Genomic DNA, 10,738 nt, shown 5'->3' with positions numbered 1-10,738 from the left:
AGGCCACCCTAAGAACTTTAGCTTTAATTCTGAAAGAGTTGAGAGCCATTAGATGGTTTTAAGCAAAGTCCATCTCATAATTTGACTTCTGTTTTAACAGGATTATCTTGGTGGCTATGTTGAAAAAAAGAACTTTAGAGGTAAGGCATAAACAGGGAGAATTGTTAGGGGTCTATTGCAATAATCCAGGTGAGAGTTGACGGTGGTTGAGACTCGGGAGGTGGTCAGACTCTCTGAATTTATTTTGAAAGTATAGGCAAAAAGATTTCCTGATGGATAAGATGGGGTATGTAAGAGAGTCAAGGTATCTAAACTTAATAACAGAAAAAATGTGAGTAATCTTTAACCGAGATAAGGAAGACTATGGGTGGTACAGGTTTGGAGAGGGAAATAGAAGTTCAGTTTTGGGTATGTATAATTTGAGATGTCTATTAGTGGACATATTAAATAGGCAGTTGGTTATATGAATTTGGAGTTCAGGGGAAAGGCCAGCGCTGGAGATAGGAATTTGTAATTTGTCAGCATATGAATGATACCTAAAGCTATGAGTTAATGAGACCACCAACAGAATGAATACAGCCAGAGAAGAAAAGGGGTCCAAGGACTGAATTTGGGACATTCTGAGATTAAGAATTTAGGTTTTGAGGAAGAATCAGTAAAGGACACTGATAAGTGGCCAGCGAGGTGAGAGGAAAACCATGAAAGCATGGTATGAGGAAACCAAGGGAAGTGTTTCTGGAAAGAGGAAATAATCAGCTACAACAAATGCTTCTGATTGGCTAAATAAAATTAGTATTGTCTGCTGGATTTAGCAATGACCTTGACAAGAGTAATTTCTATGGTATAGTTGAAATGAAAAAACCTAATTGGGGTAAGTTTAAGAAAGAATAGAAGAGGCATTAGAAACAAAAATTACAGACAATCCTTTTGAGTTTTGCTGTAAAGGAGAGCAAAGAAATGGGATTGTTAACTGGAGTGGGAAGAAGGATCAAGAGACTTTAAGATGGGAGAAATAATAGCGTATTTATTTTGCTATTAAGAATGATCCAGGAGGAGAAAATTGATGTAGGAGAGTCAAAAGAGAACTGGTGGAGCAACTTTCTTGGGTAGGTAAGAAGAGATGGGATCTAGTGTCCACTTAGAGGGCTGGTCTTATATTGGATTATGTAAAGTTCATCTACAATAATTGGAAGGAAAGCAGAATCTGTGGGTACACACGATGGTAAATGGGTATATGTACTGGTGGGCATCTGTGCAAGTTCACTTCTGGATGCTTTTATTTATGTCATTTAAATAGTAAGTATTTAAGTACTATTAAAATTAAATAGTATTTATGAAATACTAACAATAAACATTTCACTTCAGCTGAAATGAGGATGAGAAAGGAGTGCTGGAGATTTAAAGAGAGAAGTTGTCTTAGTCCATTCAGGCCACTATAACAAAAGACCTTAGACTAGGTAATTTATAAACAATAGAAATGTGTTGCTCACAGTTCTGGAGGCAGGGAAGTCCATGAACAACGAGCAGATTCAGTGTCTGGTAAGGGCCTATTCCTCATAGATGGCACCTTCTAGTTGTGTCCTCACATGGCAGAAGGGGCAAACAAGCTCCCTCTGCTTCTTTTAGAAGGGCAGAAATCTCATTTGTGAGGATGGAGCCCTCATTACCTAATCACCTCCCAGAGGCCTCACCTCTTAATACTATCACACTAGGGATTAAATTTCAACATATGGATTTTTGGGGGACACAAACATTCAGCTCACAGAAGGTATGAAACAGTTATCTAGGAGTGTGGGAGGATAATTAGATAAAGTGCAACTGCCAAGTAACATTGAGCCCATTTGAATAATAATAATAGTAGGCAAACATATTGAGTGCTTATTATATTCTAGGCACTGTTCTAAAAGTCTTACATATATCAACCTATGAGCTGACACAATTATCTTTAAGATAAGAAAATAGAAGTTGCCACTTGTTTGCAGCGAAATATCTTCCTCTATATGGTGGAAGAAGGCTATGAAGCCAAACTGTTTGACTCTAGAGAGTAGGCTCTTTCTGTTATGCAAAGATTTGTTGATTGAATGAATGAATGAAGGATAAATTAAAGGAAGGAAGGAAGAGCAAATAATTAATGCTATCTCTATGGCTGTGGCTTTCTGTTGAGTCATTTTTGCCACTCCTGTGACCTAAATGGTGTGTCCTAGGTCTTATAAATGGGTCCATGTGTGGAGGAGGAGCTATCTGGGTAGGGATGTGGCCCAGACATCTGATAAACTTAGGTCTGAATCTCAGCTCTTTTCTCACGAGCTATATTCTTCCAGCCAAGTAACTTAATCTCTCTGATCCCTGGTTTCTTCATCTTTAAAATGAGAAAAGCATAGACCTTATAGCATTTATGGAGAAGATTAATAAAATTATCTATGTAAACTACCTGGCATAATCCCTGGTACAAAGTAAGTTCTCAAAAAAATTAGCTTTCCTCTCCCTCCCCATTCTGGTGTGTTGCCCGGGACTTCAGTATCCTCCTCAGAATGGACATCACTTTGCACTTGCCAGTTTCACTTCCAGAACTGGAGTCTCTGCTCTCAACTCAATTAAGTCTCCTACTTGTGTTAGAGGTGAAGAGGGAACCCTGTCTTAAACTTTGCTTGTTGAAAGCCTCTGCTGCTTAACTTTGGATGTCTCCCTTACCCTTATGCTGTTAGCCAGTTCTTAGATGTGAGGACCTTTCAAAGGGGGTCCTCTGGCAACACCAAACCTCCCCACATCAGGGTTAATTCTTGGAGTTCCAAAACCCAGAAGGTGTGGCTGGAGGTGGTTCTTGACTTCTCTGATCTGTACCGTCCCGCCTTAACAAATTGTCCAACAGGGGCAGCAAAAGAGTGTGCCTAATTTTAATATCATCAGTTATATGAAATGGCAAACTTACAAAATATTTACCTCAGGGAAAAATTAATCCGCATTACAAATGGTCTCCAAAGGATTTTTCCTGGATTTTCCTCCAGGAATATATATTTTACAAAATAAAGCACATAAATAGTTTTGTATCCTATTAGGCTCTAGGCAAGTGGTGGTCTTTCTTTTTCTTTAAATGTTTGCCACTGTGAGCACCAGTGCTTGATAACTTGCTGTGATTTAATTAGGTCCGAAAACAATGGAGTCTGAAAAAGGAAACACACAGGACCCCTATATGTTATATTTATAGCCACTAATGAAAATCTGTCTTTTTCATAATTTGGATAAACTGGAGGCCACTTTGCTTTCATGGTGTTAATAATAGTAGTACAAGCATTGAGCCTAAATTTTAGAAAACTGTCAAAGTCAATTCTGGATAACTGACTCTAACATAAGAAAAGTCTCGTTTTTTTCTTAACCACTTGCGGTTCCTGCTAAAGCGCCGGAAATGCAGGGCAAAGGTTAGCGGGGTCTGCGGCTGCGCAGAAGGCCAGTGTCCCAGAGGGCGCTTCGCGGCTGCTGTGCCCCAGAGGCTGCTGGGTCTCCCTGCCCCGCCAGCAGCCGTGCTGACGCTTGTGGAACGTTCTGGAAGTTTGAGAGCAGCTGCGCTGGCTCTGAGGACCTGGTGATCAGGTGTGTTTGTTTCCTTGAGAATGAGGCCAGGGCAGACCTGTCTCCTGTTTCTTCACGTTTTTCTTTCTTTATTCTTCTTACAAGATGTTTTTTTTACTTAGACTTGCCAAAATTAAAGCTTGACCTCAGGGATTCGGCAGGGTGAGGGAGGATCCTTCCCGCCCTTTTTTCCCTTCAGAGTCCCGTGTGGAAAGGGGTTTCCTCGGGTTTTTCAGGTAGGATCGTGGAACTGCTTCCCCGTCAGAAGCCCTGTCATCCACTCTGCGAATTCATATTTTATTTACTTTAGGCTTTGTTCCTCACCCAAAAAGTAAAAAGTGGAAGAGGTCTGAAGATCCATCGTTAACAAGTGAGGAGGCCGAGCCGGGGAAGGTGACGTACTGGAGATTATTGTGCGGAGTTAATCTTATTTAAATTTGAAAACACTCTGTAAAGTTTGGGGAAAACAAACCAACCGTAACAATTTAAACCCAGAGTACTAGGGCCTTGGAACTGGCGAATGCTTAAGAGGCCATTGTGTCCGAGCCTTTTGTTTTCAGATGAGGAAGCAGGACAGCCAGAGGCGCAGGGATCTGCCCAAAGTCACGCCGCTCTGGGGCGGGAGAGCCCGGCTCGGCTGCCGAGGGCTTTGCCCCAGGGACGCTGGGGAAGCTTTGCTGCCTCGGCCCTGCTTTTCCGATTCAGGCCCAGTGTTAACAGCATAGCATAGGTGTTACGGACCCCAATTCTCTTCTCACTTATTAGTGCACAAAATTATTATTCTCTGCCCCTTTTCAGAAAAAGTTTGCTGAGCTTTGCCTTAGGGCATTCGGGCTTACTATCCCAGAACCCTAGTTAAGATAGGGGGTAGGAAGTATAAAATGGTATCTCTTTATGGTCTTAATTAGCATATACCTATCTTTTTGAAGTGTGATGGAAAGTGAGCATTTAAAAGGTAGGTAGAATTTTGGTAGTCAGATCAGGATGTTTGTTTCACATGGAGGACATAATATGATACGGCGGTGAAAAAGTATAGGTTATGTTTGGGATCTAGTAATGTAGTTTTGATCTTGTAAAGTAAAGTATTATATAAGGTATAATGGGCAGGACTGGCTACATACAGGGCCCAGTGTAAAATGAAAATATAGGAACTCTTGTTTAAAAATTAACAGTTTCAAGAGAGCAGTAGCAGAGCATTAAACAAGTGTAGAGGCCTTTTAAGCTCAGGGCCCTGTGTTACTCTATAGATTGCACATCCATGAAGCTGGCCTTGGTAGTGGTAAATAATTGTGTAAAGGAAGCTTGGGACTAGACTTTGGAGAGGCAAACCTGAATGCTGGGCTGAAGAGTTTGGATTTGATTTATTACGGTTAGAAAGCCATTAAAGTTTTCTGAACAGAGCAGTGACCTACTTATGAAGCCAAGTTTTAGGAAGATTATATGAGAGGAGTTTGTAGAACAGATTTGAAAGGAGGCAAGGAGACCAGGTAGGAGGGAATTACAGTAGTCCAGGGCAAGAGAAAATGAAGACAGAACTGATTGAAGAAGGGGGCGGAAAAAGTAATAGACCTAGGTTTGAACCTATTTGCTTTCATTCTGTAGGAGTATCTGACCTTTGGCACCATTCTCTCAGTCTGAATTCCTTACACTGTAGAATTAGACCATAATTCTCTCTTTTTCTTTTCACACTTGTTCAAAACCTAGCCAAAGCTGAAGTTTAGTGCTCGGTGTCTTGCTCTTTGGAGCATTACTCGCATTGTATATACAGATATATGTGTGTGTGTGTGTATATGTGTACATATACACCTGAGTGTGTGTATACATATACACACACACACATTTAAATATATTGTCTAAGTCAGAATAAAAATGTAGAGATGAATTTCTAAATTTAACATTTTATTTGGGAAGCAAGATTGTAATTTAAGGCATACACACAAACTGGGTGGTCTTCCATTGTATGTTTGAAGAACAAAGAGAAGGTTGTAGGTTATAAAAAGGAGAATGTTACATATTGTTTTGAAGATTTTATTGGCACTGGTAAAGTTTTGGGGAGCCGGCAAGCTCTCATTGGTGAGTGACTGTGGTGGGTAAAACTAGTCAGAGTCACAGTAGGTTGTTTCAGTAGCTGTTAGATAAAGCTGGTTTCAGGTTACAAGAGGGAATTTCAACAACTGGTCTTGTGGAATATTTCGTTCTTGGAGCAGATATCATGTGCCTCTAGTGTTTGACAAGAATGACCCGATTTGTATAATCAACTTTCACAATATATATGCACACATTTTCATTCCATTTCTAAATGAACTTTTATATTGTGATAGTAATGTCTCCACTCTGAACAGCCCTTAATTTTATAACTAAGTTTGAATCATTTCAGTTTCCTTTCTCCCATCTTGTCTCCCCAAACTCCCTGCGCTGAAAGGAAAAGCCTGGGATGTGGATCCCTCAGTTACCCAATTAATTCAAATAATTTAAATATCTACTATGTGACTAATATGGAAGGAGACCAAAAATTAGATATCATCAGGGAAGGCTCTGTGGAAATGTTGAGGCATAAACTAAACTACAAAAAATAACCACAGTATTTGAACCTTTTAAGAGAGGAGGAGTAATAGATATGTAATCCTGTTATAAAACAAGGATTACCCTTCCTTTTACTACTTTGAGCACCCAAAGAAAAATAGCATTCTTTTAAAAAAATAATAAAAGCTACACTGGAGGCCGGACGCGGTGGCTCACGCTTGTAATCCTAGCATTCTGGGAGGCCAAGGCAGGAGGATCGCTTGAGCTCAGGAGTTCGAGACCAGCCTGAGCAAGAGCGAGACCCCGTCTCTACTAAAAACAATAGAAGGAAATTATTTGCACAACTAAAAATATATATAAAAAATAGCCAGGCATGGTGGCGCATGCCTGTAGTCCCAGCTACTTGGGAGGCTGAGGCAGAAGGATTGCTTAAGCCCAGGAGTTTGAGGTTGCTGTGAGCTAGGCTGATGCCATGGCACTCTAACCTGGGCAAAAGAGCGAGACTCTGTCTCCAAAAAAAAAAAAAAGTTACACTGGAAATAAAAATCATGTGTGTATTGTATCTATTGTTTAATAGTATTATAATTAACATTTATAGAGGCTATTTACAAAGCCTCATTTTAATAATGGCTACCACTTTGCTTACTATGTGCCCCACTGTTTTAAGTGCTTTATGTATATTAACACTTGAGTCTTCTTCATAGTGCTATGGTACAGGTATAGGAAGTATTATTCACATTTTACAGATGAGGAAACTGAGGCATGGAGAAATTGAGTGATTTGCCCAAGGTCAAATCATTTGCAACTAGTAGGTGGCAAAGCCAAGGATTTAAATTAGGCAGCCTGGCTCCAGAGGTCACAGTCTTAACCAATGTGTTACATTGCTACTTTGCAATCTGATTTAATCCCCAGAAAAGTGCTGTAAAAGAGAGACTATGATCTGCACTTTACAAATGAGACAGCTGAGGTTTAGAGAGCTTAAGTGACTTCCTCAAGTGCATATAACTAGTGAGTAACAGAACTGGAATTTGAATCTAGGCACTCCAACCCCAAAGTCTGTGCTTTTAACCATTGTGTTATGCTGTTCTGAAGCTGACTAGGGTCTTTTTAAAAATAACCTTAAATACTGCACATTTTAGCCTTTTTAAAATCTAATACTTTTGATCCCAATTACTTTAGGTTTTGATCTAATATTTGAGAATTCCCAGTGTCTGTAGCTCCCAAAGCCATACTAGGTAGATCTTCAAGCCAGGTAAACATTCTGCTCTCTTGAGTTTGCCTCAATTGCCAATCCAAAAAAGCATATTTAGCAGCAATTTTCTTTCCTTCTTTAAGAAGTCATCTTGGTGCTACCCTCCCCTCCATGTACATAGAAATTTATTAATATATCCTAACCTTGGTGGTTTCTGTGCTTTGAGAAAATGAAAAATAGCTACTTCTTACAAAAATGTAGGAGATCCCCATTTTGATTATCAGAACTCTTTGGTTTCACACTGTTTACCACTGAAAGAAGAGGCTATAAGAGCAAAGATGGTATTTTTCTAGTGTTATAAGCAGTGCAGTTTATTTTATCTAAAAGTTGAAGATATATTTCCTTTTGGAAAATAATTGGGATGTGGTAATATCTGGGACATTTTTTAGTGGATATCAAAGTGTTTCAAAAGGTTTTTTTTCACTTTGCATAACAAAGGATTAGTTTTGCTTTCTTTGCTTGACTTCAGCTGCCCATCATTAATTTTGGTTTCCATAGCAGCAAGAGTGAGCAACTGGTATTGGAGTACCCAGAATTGCTGCAGATATTATTATAGAACCCCACCATCAGAAATATTTTAAGTAGCCCTATATTGAATACTTGTACTTTTCTGACACAACAGAATTTGCTGTTAATAATTTAAAAATGACACACTCATCATTATTAAACATTTTAGAGCTATTTTAAAACCTTTAAGAGAGTCAGGCTAGTGTGTGTGTGTGTGTGTGTGTGTGTGTGTGTGTGTGTGTGTGTAGCTCTATTTAGATATAACTGACATGCAATGAATTATACTGTGTGATATGATGTTTGACACATGTAGACATCTGTGAAACCATTACTACAATCAATATAGTGAGTATACCCATCATCTGCAAAAGTTTTCTCCTGTCCTTTCCCTTTTCTCTTGTTTTTTGTTTGTTTGTTCGTTTTAGAGACAGGGTCTTACTCTGTTCTGTTGCTAGAGTGTAGTAGCATCATGATCACAGCTTACTGCACTGTCAAACTCCTGAGTTTCCCCAGTGATTAGTGGTGTTGAATATCTTTTCATGTTCCTATTGTCATTTATATATCTTTGTTGGTGAAGTATCTGTTCAGATCTTTTGCCAATTTTTAATTTGTTTGTTTGTTTTCTTATTATTTAGTCTTGAGAGTCTTTAAAAATATATTCTGAATACAAGGCCTTTACAAGATACATGATTTGCAGATATTTTCTTCCAGTCTGTGGCTTGTCTTTTTATTCTCTTAAGAGTGTCTTTTGAAGTTTTTACTTTGATGAAGTCCAATTTATCTATTTTTTTCTTTTATAGATTGTGTTATTGGTGTCATACTAAAACTTCTTTGCCTAACCCAAGGTCACAATTACTTGTCCTGTTTTTTTCCAGATTTATAGTTTTATGTTTTACATGTAGGCCTATGATTTATTTTGAGTTAAATTCTGTATATGGTGTGAAGTATGGATCAAAGTTCATTTTTTTTAACACATATATTTAAGAATTCTCCTAATAGCTTTTTTTAAAGCTACTGACATGGTGATTCTAAAATTTCTAGGGAAGAATAAAGACCCAAGAATGGATATAGCACTACTAAAAAAGAAGAATAAGGTAGAGGGACTTCCCATGTAGATACCAAGGCTCCTTATAAAATGATGATAATTAAAAACAGTATAGCATTGGCTCAGAAATGGTCAAACTGAACAATGGGATAGAATAGAGAACCCAAAAGCAGACCTATGCATATATGGAAGCAATATGGGGCTAAGGTGGCATTGCAAATGACCAGGGGAAGGAGTGACTACTGAATAAATAATGTTGGGACTAGGTAGCCATATTTTTTAAAAATGAAATTGGATTCATAATTCATATTCTGTTAAAAAATCCAAATGATTAAAAACTTAAATGTGAAAGGCCAAACTAAAAATTTAGAAGACAATTAAAGAGAATATCTATGACTTTGGAGTAGGGAAGGATTTCTTAAATAAGAAACAAAAAGTACTAACCGTAAATTAAAAGATTGATAATTTAGCTACCCCAGAAATAATAATTTTTGTGTATCAAGAATAACCCTAGGACCGGGCACAGTGGCTCACGCCTGTAATCCTAGCCCTCTGGGAGGCTGAGGCGAGTGAATCACTTGAGGTCAGGAGTTTGAGACCAGCCTGAGCGAGACCCCGTCTCTACTAAAAATAGAAATAAATTATCTGGACAACTAAAAATATATATAGAAAAAATTAGCCGGGCATGGTGGGGCATACCTGTAGTCCCAGCTACTCGGGAGGCTGAGGCAGTAGGATCACTTAAGCCCAGGAGTTTGAGGTTGCTATGAGCTAGGCTGATGCCATGCCACTCACTCTAGCCTGGGCAACAAAGTGACACTCTGTCTCAAAAAAAAAAAAAAAAAAAAAAGAATAACCCTAAAGAAGAGGAAAAGACAAGTCACAAACTGGGAGAAAACAAACTTAGTTGATAAAGAATTGATACCTACAATATATAAAGAAATCCTACAATGAATAAGAAAAAGAATAAACTTCTAATAAAAAAATGAGCGAAAGACAGAAGCATTTCACAGAAGTGGAAATAAGGCTTAAGGGTTTTCAGTCTCAATGTAATCAGAAAAGTACCAGATTTAGAGCGCAATGAGATTCGGTTTTATGCTACTAAGTTTACAGTAATTAATTTTTATTTTTCTCGCTTCCACCTCAGATACATATACTGTAAACTGTAGCACACTAAACTTCTTGAAATTTTCTTATCATGCAGGTTTCTTTTACTGTATACCTAGTTGCCATCATGTAAACCTTTGTTGTTGTTCCCCAGAATAGTCTTCCTTCCCTTAATGTAGTGGTTCTTAAATTGTGGTCCCCAGATCAGCATCGTCAGCATCATCTGTGTACTTGTTAGAAATGCAGATATTCAGGTCCCACCCCTAGACTGTCTTTTCAAGGATGTTTGTATAGCAAATAGCTTTGCGAGGTATCACATTTCCCTCTAGAACAGAAGGCAGGTTTGCATATAAATGGTTGAGGTTTCCTAAGCTCTGGATATCTTTCCTATGATACAACCCACTGTGAGTGCAGATGCCACCTGGCCTTTGCCCCATCTCTCTGTGGGAATTGGGCTTGGGGAACTTGTACAAGAAAATGATGATGTCCTGGCTGTACTGCTATTGCTGTGAGTATAAAATTGTCCTTTGTCTCTAAGTATTGTATCTTCTAGCTGTATCCATGAAACTCTGGCAGGCTAACTTCTCAGTTTGCAAGTAGGATAAAACCTCAGATATTTCACAGTTCTTGATGCAAGTCCTCTTTAAGTAAGTGCTCTGAAATAGGAACAATTGCGTTTAATAATTATTAATAGGAATTATAGTATTGAAGTTGATTGTAAAGCAAAACAGATGCTT

This window comes from Lemur catta, chromosome 3 (assembly GCF_020740605.2).
Source record: "Lemur catta isolate mLemCat1 chromosome 3, mLemCat1.pri, whole genome shotgun sequence".
Taxonomy (NCBI): Eukaryota; Metazoa; Chordata; class Mammalia; order Primates; family Lemuridae; genus Lemur; species Lemur catta.
The sequence above is the reverse complement of the archived record's forward strand: the minus strand, read 5'-3'. Positions refer to the sequence as shown.